The 14,240-nt window shown below is 41.3% G+C and overlaps 1 protein-coding gene and 1 pseudogene across 1 annotated transcript in view; both read right to left on the reverse strand.

Moving 5' to 3' along the window:
• GRK4 (G protein-coupled receptor kinase 4) overlaps nucleotides 1-14,240 on the reverse strand; it is a 111,099-nt gene that overhangs the window by 93,869 nt on the left and 2,990 nt on the right. The gene's annotated exons all lie outside the window — the stretch shown is intronic.
• On the reverse strand, nucleotides 11,967-12,050 carry LOC131822810 (U4 spliceosomal RNA; annotated as a pseudogene).

Here is a 14,240-nt window from a genome sequence, read left to right on the forward strand (position 1 = left end):
TTCTTTTTTCTTAGTCTGGCTAGGGCTTACAGATTTTACTAACCACTTCAAAGAATCAGATTTTCATTTTGTTGATTTCCGACCTTTAGTTTCACAGATTTCTACTCTAAACTGGGGCATCTTGGTGGCTCAGTTAGTTAAGTGTCTGTCTTTGGCTCAGGTCATGATCCCAGGATCCTGGGATCAAGCTCCATGTCAGGCTCCCTGCTCAGTGGGGAGTCTGCTTCTCCCTCTCCCTCTGTCTCTCCCCACCACTGATGCTTGTTCTCTCTCTCAAATAAACAAAAAACCAAAATCTTTTTTAAAGGTATGTTTAATCTCCAAGTATTTGGGAGATTTTCCAGCTGTCTTTCTGGTTTATGGTTTCTATTTTAATTCCACTGCAGTCTGAGAGCAGATATTATATGACTTCTATTCTTTTAAAATTGTCATAGCATGTCTTATAGCCCAGAATGTGGACTATCATAGAGAATGTTCCAATGTGACCTTGAGAAGAATGTGTAGTGTATTCATCAATCTCTCCTTGCAGTTCTATCAGTTTTTGACTCACATATTCTGCCTATATGTTGTTAGGCACATACACTTTAAGGACTGCTACATCTTCTTGGAGAATTGACCCTTTTGTCATTATGTAATATCCCTCTTTATCCTTGTTTACTTTCTTAGCTCTGAAGTTTAAACTGTGTGAAATTAACATAGGTACACCTACTGCCTTTGATTAATGGCAGCATGGAATACCTTTCTCCATCCCTTTACTTTTAATCTATGTGAATTTTTATATTTAAAGTGAGTTTCCTATAGACAACATGTAGTTGGGTCTTACTTTTCTATCCACTCTGACAATCTCTCTCTTTTGACTGATGCACTTAAGACCATTGATGTTTAAAGTGATTACTGATATGCAATACAGGCATACCTCAGAGACACTGTGGGTTTCATTCCACACTACTGCAATAAAGCAAATGTCACAATTAAGCAATACAAACGAATTTTGGCTTCCCATTGCATATAAAAGTTATGTTTACACTAAGCTGTACTCTGTTAACCATGCAATAGCAGTATGCCTAAAACACAATGTATATACCTTAATTAAAAAAAAAAAGAACTTTATTGCTAAAAATGCTAACCATCATCTGAGCTTTCAGTAAGTCATAATCAACGATCACACATCACTCTAAACAATAATTTAAAAGTTTGGAATACTGTAAGAATTACCAAAATGTGACAGAGACATAAAGAGAAAAAATGCTGTTGGAAAAAATGGCACCAAAAGACTTGACACATGGTAGCCATAAACTTTGAATTTGTAGAAAGTGTAGTATTGGTAAAATACAATAAAACAAGGTGTATCTGTAGTTGGATTAATACCTACCATATTTTTACAACTACTTGTTGCCCTTATCTTGTTCTTACTGCTGTTTTCCTTTTTTTTTTTTTTTTTTTTGCCATTTGCGGCTTAAATCATTTTATAGGATTCTATTCTCACATATTCCTTAGCATATCAATTATACTTCTTTTTAAACTGTTTATCTTTTTAAGGATTTTGAGAGAATGAGAGAGAAAAAGAAAGAGAAAACATGACCAGGGGGAGTGGAAAAAGAAGCAGACTGTCCACTGAGCATCCTGAGAACCCTTTGCAGGGCTCAATCCTAGGACTCTGGGATCACGACCCCAGCCAAAGGCAGATGTCCAACCAACTGAGTCACTCAGGCTCCCCTAAACTATTTTTAGTGGCAATATACATTTACAACTAATCCAAGTTCCCTTTCAAAGAAAATTATACCACTTCATAGGTAGTATAAGTACCTTATAAATAAAAAAATATTCCTAATTCCCCTCCTATCCCTTGTACCACTGCGGACATAAAGAGACATTCATTTCATTTATACATAGTATATCATTTTTATATATGTCTCTATGTGTAAATGTGTTATTTTTTATCTAACAGCTAATAGATTAAGAAAAATAAGTCTTCATTTTACCATCACATATTCATTGTCTGATGCTCTTCCTTTCTTTATGTAGAACAAAGTTTCTGAATATATAATTTTCTTTCTCTATAAACAATTTTTTTTTAGTTTCTTGCAAGGCAGATCTACTAGCAACAAATTCCCTCAGTTTTGGTTTGTCTGAGAAAGTCTTCATTTCTTCTCTTTTGGAGGCTAATTTCATAGGATACAGAATTCTAGGTTGGTGGGTTTTTCTTCCAATACTTTAAATGTTTCACTTCCGTCTTCTTCCTTGCATGGGTTCTGAGAAGAAATCAGATATAATTCTTACCTTTGTTCCTGTATAGGCAAAGTGTTTTTATCTGTGGCTTCTTTTAAGACTTTTTATCTTTGACTTCCTAAAGTTTGAAGATGATATTCCTAAGCGTCATTTTTTAAGATTTTATTTGCGAGAGAGCAAGTGAATGGTGCGCACACGCATATGCATGAGTTGGGGGGAGACGCAGAGGGAGAGGGAAAAGCAGGCTCCTCACCAAGCAAGGAGCCCAATGCAGGGCTTCATTTCAGGACCCCAGGATCATGACCTGAGGTGAAGGCAGATGCTTAACTGCCTAAGCCACCCAGGTGTTCCTCCTGGGAATCATTCTTTTGACATTTATCCTGTTTCATATTTCCTGAGCTTCATCTGTGGCTTGATGTCTAACATTAATTGGGGTAAAGTCTCAGTCATTATTACTTCAAATATTTCATCTGTTCCTTTCTTTCTTTCTGCTCCTCTGGCATTCCCATTACACGTGTATTACGCCTTTTATGGTTGTGCCAGTTTTTGGATATTCTGTTGTGATTTTTTCAGTCTTTTTTTCTCCTTGCTTTCCAGTTTTAGATATTCTGTCATATTCTCAAGCTCAGATTCTTTCAGTCAGTTTATGAGGCCATCAAAGGGATTCATTTGTTATTTTTTTGGTTCTTCTCACCCCTAGCATTTCTTTTGATTCTTCTTTAGAATTACCATCTCTCTCTTTAACATTATCCATCTGTGTTTTGCATGTTTTCTAACTTTTTCCATTAAAGCCCTGAGGATACTAATCACAGTTTTTAAAAATTCCTGGCCTGATAATTCCAACATTCCTCCTTTTACTCTGATTGGTCTAGGAGGCCATGGTGAGGGTTTGAAGAGGGCTGACACCTCGACTTTAATTATTTTTTTTTTAAGATTTTATTTATTTATTTGACAGACAGAGATCACAGTAGGCAGAGAGAGAGAAGGAAGCAGGCTCCTTGCTGAGCAGAGAGCCCGATGTGGGGCTCGATCCCAGGACCCTGAGATCATGACCCGAGCCGAAGGCAGAGGCTTTAACCCACTGAGCCACCCAGGTGCCCCCCTCGACTTTAATTTTAATAGGATCATTCTGGCTGGGGTGTTGAGAAGAGACTGTAGGGTCAGAAAAGCAGAAGCTGAGACCAAGTATCAGCCAATTGTGGTCTTCCAAATGAGAGGGGTTAATGGCTTGAGCTATGCTGAAGGCGGTGAGAGGTTAAGATTCTTTGCATTTTGAAGGAAGATCTAAAAATATTTGCCCAAGGATTCGATATGGGATATAAGGAATTAAAAGTCAACTTTAAAATTTTTGTCCTGAGTATTAACTGAGATGCAAAAAGAAAAAATAGGGGCAGGTTGAGTGTTAATAGTTAGTTTTGACTGAGTGTGTGTACATTTGTGCATTCATGCATGCAGGCAGATGGTTACCAAGTAGCAATGTTAAGTGGGCAAGTGGAGAATGAGCAGCAGTTCAATGAAAAGGTCCAGTCTGCAGATCTCAATTTGAGAGACAGCAGCCTGCTCCAAAGCATGTTACTGGATAAGATCATAAGGGAGTGAGACTCCAGGGACTGAGCCTTGGGAGGATTTCAAATATGAAGAGGTCTAGCAAATGAGAGGTAATCAGACAAGCAGTCTAAGGACAAGCACTGAAACAGCAGAAAACCTTGGAGGGTGCTGATCTAGAAGGACATACTGACTGAGGTGACCCTATGATGAGCTATGTCATGCGCAGCCCACAGGTGTAGTAGGATGACTAAGAACCGACTCTGGTGATCTTGACAAGGGTGGCTTTCATGAAGTGGAAGAGGTGAGAGCTCAGAACCCAGCACATAATTCACTCAAAGCTTACTTGTTTAAAGACACAAACACAATTCTGCACACACACCATGTACCTCCAAACACAGGGCCTCACCCACATTTCACTAAACACAACAGTGCACGCACACATCCCACGAACCACGTGGGTGAGCTATCAATACAAAAGGCTCCCTTCTCCCTGGACAAGATTCCCTGGCTTGATCTGAAGATCACAAGGTGAAGGAGAGACAAAAGAATGGGAACTGCTCCACTGGGGTCTCGGTCACCTTGGACTGCTATGACAAAATACCACAGTCTGGGTGACCTAACAACAAACACTTATTTGTCAGAGTTCTGGAGGCTGGAAATTCCTAGACCAGGGTGTCAGCAGATTCGGTTGACTGGTGAGGGCCCTTCCTGGTTTGTAGATGGCTATCTTCTCATTATGTACTCACGGGCCTTTCCCTGATATATGCACTTGAACAAAGAGATCGGTGCCTCTCTTCTTTTTATAGGGTCATTAATTCCATCATAGGGGCCCACCCTTACGACCTAATGTAACCATAATTACCTTTCAAAGGCCCTACCTCCAAATACCATCACACTGGTAATTAGAGCTTCAACAATTAAATAGGGAGAGGACACAAACTACACGTCATAGCAGCAGGCTTGGTGGGGGGGGGGGGCAACATGCTACTGAGCCAGAGAAGCTGCCCTGCCCCTCAGTAAGCAGTCCTTGATTCCAAAATTCTCCACCGACACATCACACCAAAGTCCAGCTCCAATTTTCTGAGCTGTCCCATCCAGGTGCAGTCAGCCTCAAGATGAGCTGGGTGGTGCTCGCCATACCATTTCAAGACAGGAAGACCAGAAGGGAAGAAATCATGCAAGAAAAGGAAGAGCACACACATTTAGTCATAGGACCATACCCAATATCAACTGTGGCTGGCAAGGCCCAGGCTACTTACATAGAAGACCCTCCACTGTCCTAAAGCCTGAGGGGGGCAAAAACAAGAGGCACAGTCCACTAGGGTAGTATATTGTGTCCCAAAAGTACAGACGGATGTGGGGTCAAAGCTTTTTAAGTCCCAAAAGTGTGAAGGTCCCCCTCTATAGGCTGTCTTCATCTATTTTAAAGGTATAGGTTGAATTAGCTCCTCCTCAAAAACGATGTTTTAGAGTCCTAACCTTCAGCTAATCCCACCCTTCAGAATATGATCATATTTGGAGACAGGATCTTTATAATACAAAGGTAATCGAGTTAAAATGAAATCATTCGGGTAGGTCCTAACCCAACATGATTACTGTCCTTAATAAGGGGGACATCTAGGAGCACTAGGTGGCTCCATTGGTTAAGTGTCTCACTTGATTTTGGCTCAGGTCATGATCCCAGGGTCCTGGGATCAAGCTCCACATTGGGCTCCCTGTGGGGAGCCTGCTTCTCCCTCTCCCTCTGCCTGCTGCTCTGCCTACTTGTGCTATCTGTCAAATAAATAAAATCTTAAAAAAATTAAATAAATAGAAGAATGAGATTATTAGACTGGAGAAACTATCAAAATCCAGCTACATGTTATTTACGAGACACACCCAAAGCATTATAAAAACACACCAAAAGGCAGGGTGAGGGAAAAACGGCAAAAATTAGTGCACGTGTACACACACACACACACACACACAGAGGCAGGTATAATAATAGGCATGTCCAGGGGCGCCTGGGTGGCTCAGTGGGTTAAAGCCTCTGCCTTCAGCTCAGGTCATGATCCCAGGGTCCTGGGATCCAGCCCTGCATCAGGCTCTGCTCAGCAGGGAGCCTGCTTCCCTTCCTCTCTCTCTCTCTTCTCTGCCTGCCTCTCTGCCTACTTGTGTTCTCTGTCATAAATAAATAAATAAAATAAAATCTTTAAAAAAAAATAGGCATGTCCAATGAAAATACAACTTAAGGAAAACTGAAATGCACTGGTGGGGACAGAGATGCACCTTACATAAATAATTAAAAAAACAATAACCCAACAAGAAGATAACTGAAATCAGTAACTAGTAAATACTTAACAGTGTCTTGGAAATAAAAACCAACCAAATCAGGGAAAATGAATTTAAATATCCACTGTCTTAGTGGGAGATTTCATCAAGACTTTATCATAAACTGATTATCAAACAGACAAAAAATAATAAAAATGGAGTCTATTTATATAGTAACAATAGTAAGCTTAAGCTAAAAGACGATCGTACAGGGTCTTACCCAGCAAAAAAACCCACATATTCTTCCTAAGAACAGATAAACATAAAAATTGACCAAGTACCAGCTTACAAAGTATATTTCAATGAATACCAAAATACTGATATTATGAAGACCATATCCTCTGATCATCTATCATTAAAACACCAATAAAAAGGATCATTTAAAAAGGTGCCATGAATTTATAATTTCTTAGAAATCACAGTCAAATAATCAAGGCTTAGCAAAGAAATCACAATCAGAATCATTAAACATAACTGAGATTAAAAAAACCACATGAAGAAACTTGTGAGTTGCTGTTAACACAATACTTAAAAGTCAGAGTCTTAAATTTATTTATTTTAAAACAAGAAAGTTTAAAAAGTATGCGGTAAGCAGTCGACTTGATAGCTAGAGGCAAATCAAAATAAAGAATACAATACAAGCAGAAATTAATAAAACAGAAGACAAACATAATTGAGAAGAGCATATGAAACCAAACTCTGGTTCATTGAAGTGATTAACAAAAATCTTTTGCCAGCCTAACAAAATTAAAAGACCCACACAAATAATATTCTAAATTAAAAAGATCACAGTTGCAGTTGTAAAAATAGAAAGTGTTACAAATAACATTAACTCCAAATAAATTTGGAAGCTTAGGTGAGAATAATTTTTTCAGAAAACCCAAGTTACCAAACCTAACTCAAGAAGAAACAGAAGGTCACAGTAAGTATTAAAGAAACTAAACTGATAATAAAAAGAACCACCCCCATCCCTGCTTCCAAGTCAGGAGGGTTGGGGAGGGCCAGGGGAGACTCCAAACTCAGGCAGTTTTGTGGGCCAAGTTTACCAAATCTTTCAGGAACAGAGAGGCCCTATCTTATAAAATGTTTTTCCTTAAAGAAGTACTTTCAACAGACACAATTTTCACAATAATTGCACCAAGTTTAATAGTATCACTCAATGAAATGTTGCAAATGTATATACACCCGCATAATTACCAGCTGGATCAATCAATACACATTTTAAAAAAAATTTTTTAAATAGATTTTATTTATTTATTTGAGAGACAGAGAGGGCACAGAGGGAGAGTGAGAGGGAACAGCAGACTGCTGCTGAGCAGAGAGCCCAACTGGGGCTCCATCCCAGGACCCTGAGATCATGACCTGAGTTGAAGGCAGATGCTTCACCAACTAAGCCACCTAGGTGCCCCCATACACATTTTCATCACCCCAGAAAGTTCCTTCCTGCCTCTTTGGTGTTAATCCCTCCCTTCTACCATTACCCCATGGTAATGGCAATTACCATTCCAATTTGTATTATCATGGATTACTTTCACATCATACCACTGGAATCACTGAGGATCGCTCTCTTCTGAGTTTTTCCTTAACCTAATGCTCCCGACACTTGTCTATGTTCTTGCATGTATCAGTTCTTTTTCCTGCTGCACAGCATTACACGTATAGGTACTGCTTTATCCATCCTCTTGGGGAGGAATGATTGGGCTGTTTCCTGCCTGAGACTGTTATGAATAAGGCCCTAATAAACATTCTCGAATGTGAGCCTGTGCCTGTTGAACTGGGGACATCTGGAGGAGAATCACCAGATCATAGGGCAGGTGTGTTTATCAGACACTGCTGGGGTCTCCAGTTCCACATTGCAATGGGCGTTGTGTGAGAGTCTGGCTGCAGTTACTCCACATCCTCCCTTACACATGGTATTGTCAAGGGGCACAGGTGGCCTCCAGCAGCTGGAAAGGGCAAGAAAATGGGATTCCCCCATAAAACCTCCAAAATGAAACTGTGATAGCGCTCCAACCGGTCTGAAGGGCGAACTCGCTTCACTCTCGGCTTGCTGACCTAACTCCCTCAGTCTGTAGCAGACCCATCCTCTTAAGGTTTGCAAACCACTGGCCTTCAGGAGTAAAGGACCAAACTTTCCCAGAAGACGAGACCTGACCACATTTAAAAAACAGCTGTTGCTGATGCCAGCAAGGCTATTCAGGGTCCCGACATCGGACTCACCATCCAACCACCTGCTTCTTTTGCATGCAGCCCCCTCCCTTCTCCCATGCCTTCCCCTCTAAAATCCTTCCAGCTTGGCCTGGACAGGGAAGACAGTTTTTGAAACGTCTGTCCACCTGCCTTCTAGGTTGCCAGCTTCCTGACTAAAGCAACCTTCCTTTCTCACTGTCACTTGTCTTTAGAGTATTAATTTTTGAACAGCAAGCAGTCAGACCTGAGTTCAGAACCGGTTCTCTGTCTTATACCATTCTCCCTAGAAGCTCCAGAAAGGAACACAGCCCTTCTGACATCTTGATTTTCGCTTAGCGAGACCCATTTCAGACTTCTGACCTCCAGAACTGTAACAAAACAATCTGTGTTATTTCAGGTCATTTAGTTTGTGGTAACTTGTTAGAGCAGCAATAGGAAACTAGTACTAAGGTGAGATACTAATACTAATACTAAGGTGAGATAATAGGAGATTTGTGCAATGTATACTGAGTATCCAGATTACATAAAAAGATGCTAGAAATCAGTAAGATATTCTGCCCTCATTGTGCAGAAGATATGACAAGCAATTTACAAAGAGGAAAGTTGAATCACCCCCACTACAAAAAGATGTTCAATTTCCCTGGTAATTAGGAAAATGCAAATTAAAAGTGTTATAGACGGACTTGTACCCCAGCACCCCACTCTCACCTCCAAATTCACACGCTGAAGTCCTAACCCCAATGGAACTATAACTGGAGTTTGGGCCTTCAGAGAGGTAACTAGGGTTAAATGAGACGGTCAGCCAGCTAAGGCTCCAATGTGACAGGTGAATTCTTAAGAGGAGTCACCAGAAAAATCTGTGTTTCTCAGCATAAACAAGAGGAAAGGCTATGGGAGGACGCAGGGAGAAGGCAGCCTTATATAAGCCAGGAAGAGTCCTCACCAGAAATCAGTCATGCTGGTACCTTGACCTTGGATTCTTAGCCTTCAGAACTGTAAAAACAAAACAAAACCAAAACCAAAACCAAAAACCCCAACCAGGGGCTCCTGGGTGGCTCAGTGGGTTAAGCCGCTGCCTTCGGCTCAGGTCATGATCTCAGGGTCCTGGGATCGAGTCCCGCATTGGGCTCTCTGCTCAGCAGGGAGCCTGCTTCCTTTCCTCTCTCTCTGCCTGCCTCTCTGCCTGCTTGTGATCTCTCTCTGTCAAGTAAATAAATAAAATCTTAAAAAAAAAAAAACACTTCATGTCTTTGAGCAAACGTCTTGGAGTCTGAGAATTCCAATAATTTTTTAAGTTAAAAAGATAACCAATACAGGAATTTAAAACAGTGATTTAACTACATGAATGAGGGAGAAAGAAGATGGAGGAGCTGGTTTAAGGGAGCTACGTCCGCATCCAACAGCATAAAGCTAATAGAAGTCTAAATGGACGAGCGCTATTCTTTAGAAATTCAACAATAACTGCCAAAGTAACGACAAAAGAAGTCATGGGAAGAATTAGTGGAGCTGGACCTGAGGGGAGTGGGGTCTTCGTCTGCTCCTGCTGCTGTAACAAAATACCATACATGGGTGGGGGGAGTGGGGGGTTATAAACAACACTTCTTTCTCACAGTTCTAGACACTGGAAGTCCATTATCAAGGTGCACAGACTCAGCATCTTCCCAGTTCACAGATGGCTATCTTCTCAATGTGTCCTCATGTGGCCGAAGGGGCCAGGGAGCTCTGTGGGGTGTCTTTTATAAGGGCACTGATCCCTTGTATGAGGGCTCTACCTTCATGAACTAAGCACCTCCAAATACCATCACATCAGGAACTGGGTTTCAACATGTGAATTGGCGGGGTGAGCAAAGGGATAAACTTTCAGTTTAGAGGAAGAAAAGGAGTATGAGGAAGGCTAGAACTTTCCGTCAGAAGTCCTTTTATTCTCTGATTTTTTTTTTTTTAAAGATTTTATTTATTTATTTGACAGACAGAGATCACAAGCAGGCAGAAAGGCAGGCAGAGAGAGAAGAAGGGAAGCAGGCTCCCTGCTGAGCAGAGAGCCCGACACGGGACTTGATCCCAGGACCCTGAGATCATGACCTGAGCCGAAGGCAGAGGCTTAACCCACTGAGCCATCCAGGCGCCCCTATTCTCTGATTTTTAAAGTTATGGATCCCTTGGAAAATTTTTTTTAATTAGTAGAACAGAACCAGTCATGAATTCTGTTCCTAGCTTGATGAAGGGACGTGAGAAGGCTGTCCTTTTGAGATCATGCTGTGTTTAACGCAATGAAGCACTGGAAGTAAAGAACACTGAGAATGTTAGGAAAATGTAATCAAAACAGGGAGCAGAGAGGCTCCAAATTCTTTCCTTCTAGAACCAGAGTGACCACAGGAAGGCTCTGCCCCATGCCAAACGCTTCACCATCACTTTTGGCTCTTGTATGGACTCCTGATATAACTCTGCACAACGCTGTTGGCTCTGTAGTTCTCGGGGTGCAAACACAGACAATGTCTCCAAAGTTCTCCTTGTCAGATGAAAATCCAACGGCCCCACCTTCCCCGCCACGTCCTAACTTCTATCAACTGTGCTTTCACGCGGTCCAACCAGCACTTGACATTCCTACATCTAGAAAGCTAATTTCATGCCAGAAGCTAAAGACAAAAGATCAACCTGTTTTCATTAAAAGCAGCAAACTGAGGAGTGTTTCGACAGCATTACAGGACTGGTTAGAGCATGTGTTTGGGGCCAGACCGACCTGGGCTGAACCCTGATGCTCCCATTAACTAGTAATGAGACCTTCAGCAAGTTACTTCTGCTTCCCTCATCTGTAAAAGTGCTCCTAGAGGTTGGCGGTGGGGTTGGGGGTGGTGGTACGGGATGCAACTAGTTCAGCAGCCTTGTCCAACTGGCAAATCTAGTACACACAAATGCTCACAAAAAAATATCTCGGATTACCCTGCAAACGCTCAACCACAATGTCTCTGCCAGGAAGTGAGACAAAGCAGCACAGGAGTAAGGGGGGCCACAAAGATAGTATTGCCAATGTGTTCTTTGAACTAGGAATGCTAACAGTTTCCATTCTAAAAAACAAAAAACACAAAACACATGTGTTTGGCTTTTTTCTAACATCATAATTAGTTACAGTTGAACCCACTGTCTTTGTTAGTGATGAGCATGTAAATACTGAAAGAGGAACTAGAGGTTGCACTGTATATATAATTACATTTTAATACTGATTTAATAAAAACAGAAATATTAAAATTAAATAAAGCAAAAAGCACTCACTAGTGACATTCCAAAGGTGAATAAAATCTCAGTTTTTGTTCCCTATTTCCAGACCACTAAAAAGACAGCTTAGGGTGCCTGGGTGCCTCAGTGGGTTAAGCCTCTGCTTTCAGCTCAGGTCATGATCTCAGGGTCCTGGGATCGAGTCCCGCATCGGGCTCTCTACTCGGCAGGGAGCCTGCTTCCCCCTCTCTGTCTACCTGTGATCGCTCTGTCAAATAAATAAAATAAAATCTTTTAAAAAATTAAATAAATAAATAAATAATAAAAAGACAGCTTAGTTTGAAACCTTAATTTCTGGTTATCATCGGTATGGAAAGAATTCCTGAGATGTGCTCTTTTGTCCTCAGTCACGGTTCGCATTTGTAGAGCATCTATTGGGTGCGAGGACAGGGAGGACCCTGTGGGGATCCTGGAATGGAGGTCTAGGGTTGCATTTTAATTAGCAATAATCGCGCCTCGGATAAACCTCATTGGCTACGATACTGCCACTGCGCAAAGCTAGGGTTGCATTTTAAACCGAAGATTAAGAGAACAAATCTGTGTTTCAGAAAGAGTGTTCTAACAGCACTGGAGATGACAAAGGAGAACAAAGTCTGGAAATAGACCAGCGAGGAAATTCTGTCCCTCAGTCAACTTAAGAGCTATAGAGAACCACGGCACTGAGGGAGGGGGTGCAGGGATGTGTGTGCGCACTAGATGAGGACAGACAGGAATGGACATGAGAAATAACAAAGCTTAAGGCTAAATGAGGTACAAGGACCACCCAAAAGTGAGAATTCAGGAACAGGAAAGCTATGTTTTTGGGAAATCCAGAATGAGCATGGACTGAGACAAAGAATGAGGTTCAAGGTCAATTAAAACAACTTCATATTCAAGTGCCAATTCTTCATCATGACACTGGATGTAACAACAAAATCTACAGCCACAACTATTCTACTGAGCACTTTCTGAGCACCAAGCACTGTGCCACATTATCCCATGCAATCCTCTTAACACTGAGAAGTAGAATTATCGTCAGTCCAGTTAGAAGAGGTTAGGAGGAGGTTACAGGTTAGGAAAGGAGGGACAGGACTGGCTGGGATATTGCCCATGAAGAATTTAGCGTGTTGCCTGGACAGAGGAAACGGGCACTGATGTTAACTATCCTTTTCAACCGCTAGGCTCTATAGCAAACTTGGAACACACTTTATTCCCTCCAAATGCAGCCAATCCTTTCATTTTTAGTATGAATTTCACCTTTTCTTTCTTGAATTCAGCAAAATAACAAATCACCCCCTTAGTCTCCAGTGGTTTTACCAAGTACAGCTTAAATGGCTAGGCAGCACTGAAAGGAATATAAAATCAAAGTAAACCTATGCCTTGTCCATGCATGCACAGATTACAATTTAGCTGGATAATCACGGACTATGCCATGTTCTCAACCCCAAGTTCCAAATTCCCTGAGGGCAGACAGTACACACTCTCCAAGCTGGGAGAAGCAGACCAAGATACAAAGATAAACCAGATTCTGGAAGGGTGGAAAGAATTGAACAAGAAGAAAGCAAGGAGGACCTGATGCACTGAAGGTTGGAATAGCCAGCAAACAAGAACAGGTGCAAAGAACACAAAAGTGTTCATTTTTTTAAATAACAAAAATGTATTAAGTAGCTCTTTGGTGTGGGATCAAATGAAGTATGATGAAGGAAAACAAAAAATATTAGCTACTATACTTCCGGAATCAAAAGATTTGTAAGCTACTTCTAGAAACCCCATAAAACCAAAATCCTGGGGAGGAGGCCTCAGCAAGAGACAGTATGAATGATACCAGATGTATTAACTATGCCAATCAACTGCTAAAAACACCATCAGCTGAAATCTGAAAGAAATACTACATGTAAGACCAAATCCACACTCGATGTACACATCCTTATTCTCCCCTCTGCATTCATGCTGTCAATTTTTCCGAGAGACAAAACAGGGTGAAAGTCTCCTCAGAAGTAGGATGTGAGGGGCACCTGGGTGGCTCAGTGGGCCAAGCCCCTTCCTTCAGCTGAGGTCATGATCTCAGGGTTCTGGGATCCAGCCCCGCATCGGGCTCTCTGCTCAGCAGGGAGCCTGCTTCCTCCTCTCTCTCTGCCTGCCTGTCTGCCGACTTGTGATCTCTATCTGTCAAATAAATAAATATACTCTTTAAAAAGGGGGAAAAAACAAAAAGAAGTAGGATGTGAAACAATTTAAGGTTATCATTTAAAGCTATGAAAGGTCACAAATTGCTTAGCAAAGGTGTAACACAAGAAAAAATTCTAGGGGCGCCTGGGTGGCTCAGTGGGTTAAAGCCTCTGCCTTCAGCTCAGGTCATGATCTCAGGGTCCTGGGATAGAGCCCCGCATCAGGCTCTCTGCTCAGCGGGGAGTCTGCTTCCCCTCTCCCCCTGCCTCTCTGCCTATTTGTGATCTCTCTCTCTATCAAATAAATAAATAAAATCTTCAAAAAAGAAAGAAAGAAAGAAAAAATGCTAAATGTTAAAAAAAAGTGATTTTGTGTTTTATCAACAGTAGGATCATTTTCTACTTCCTTAAAGTGTGCGTGGCAAAGTGACAACTTTTTCAATGCAGCATTATCTGCCAACATTCCTGAAAAGGAGGAACAGTTTTAAATACCTACTGTTTGAGAACAAAAACAGAGAGATTGATTTTATTTGCAATAAATCC

The sequence above is a fragment of the Mustela lutreola genome, chromosome 1, assembly GCF_030435805.1.
Source record: "Mustela lutreola isolate mMusLut2 chromosome 1, mMusLut2.pri, whole genome shotgun sequence".
NCBI classification, from domain to species: Eukaryota; Metazoa; Chordata; class Mammalia; order Carnivora; family Mustelidae; genus Mustela; species Mustela lutreola.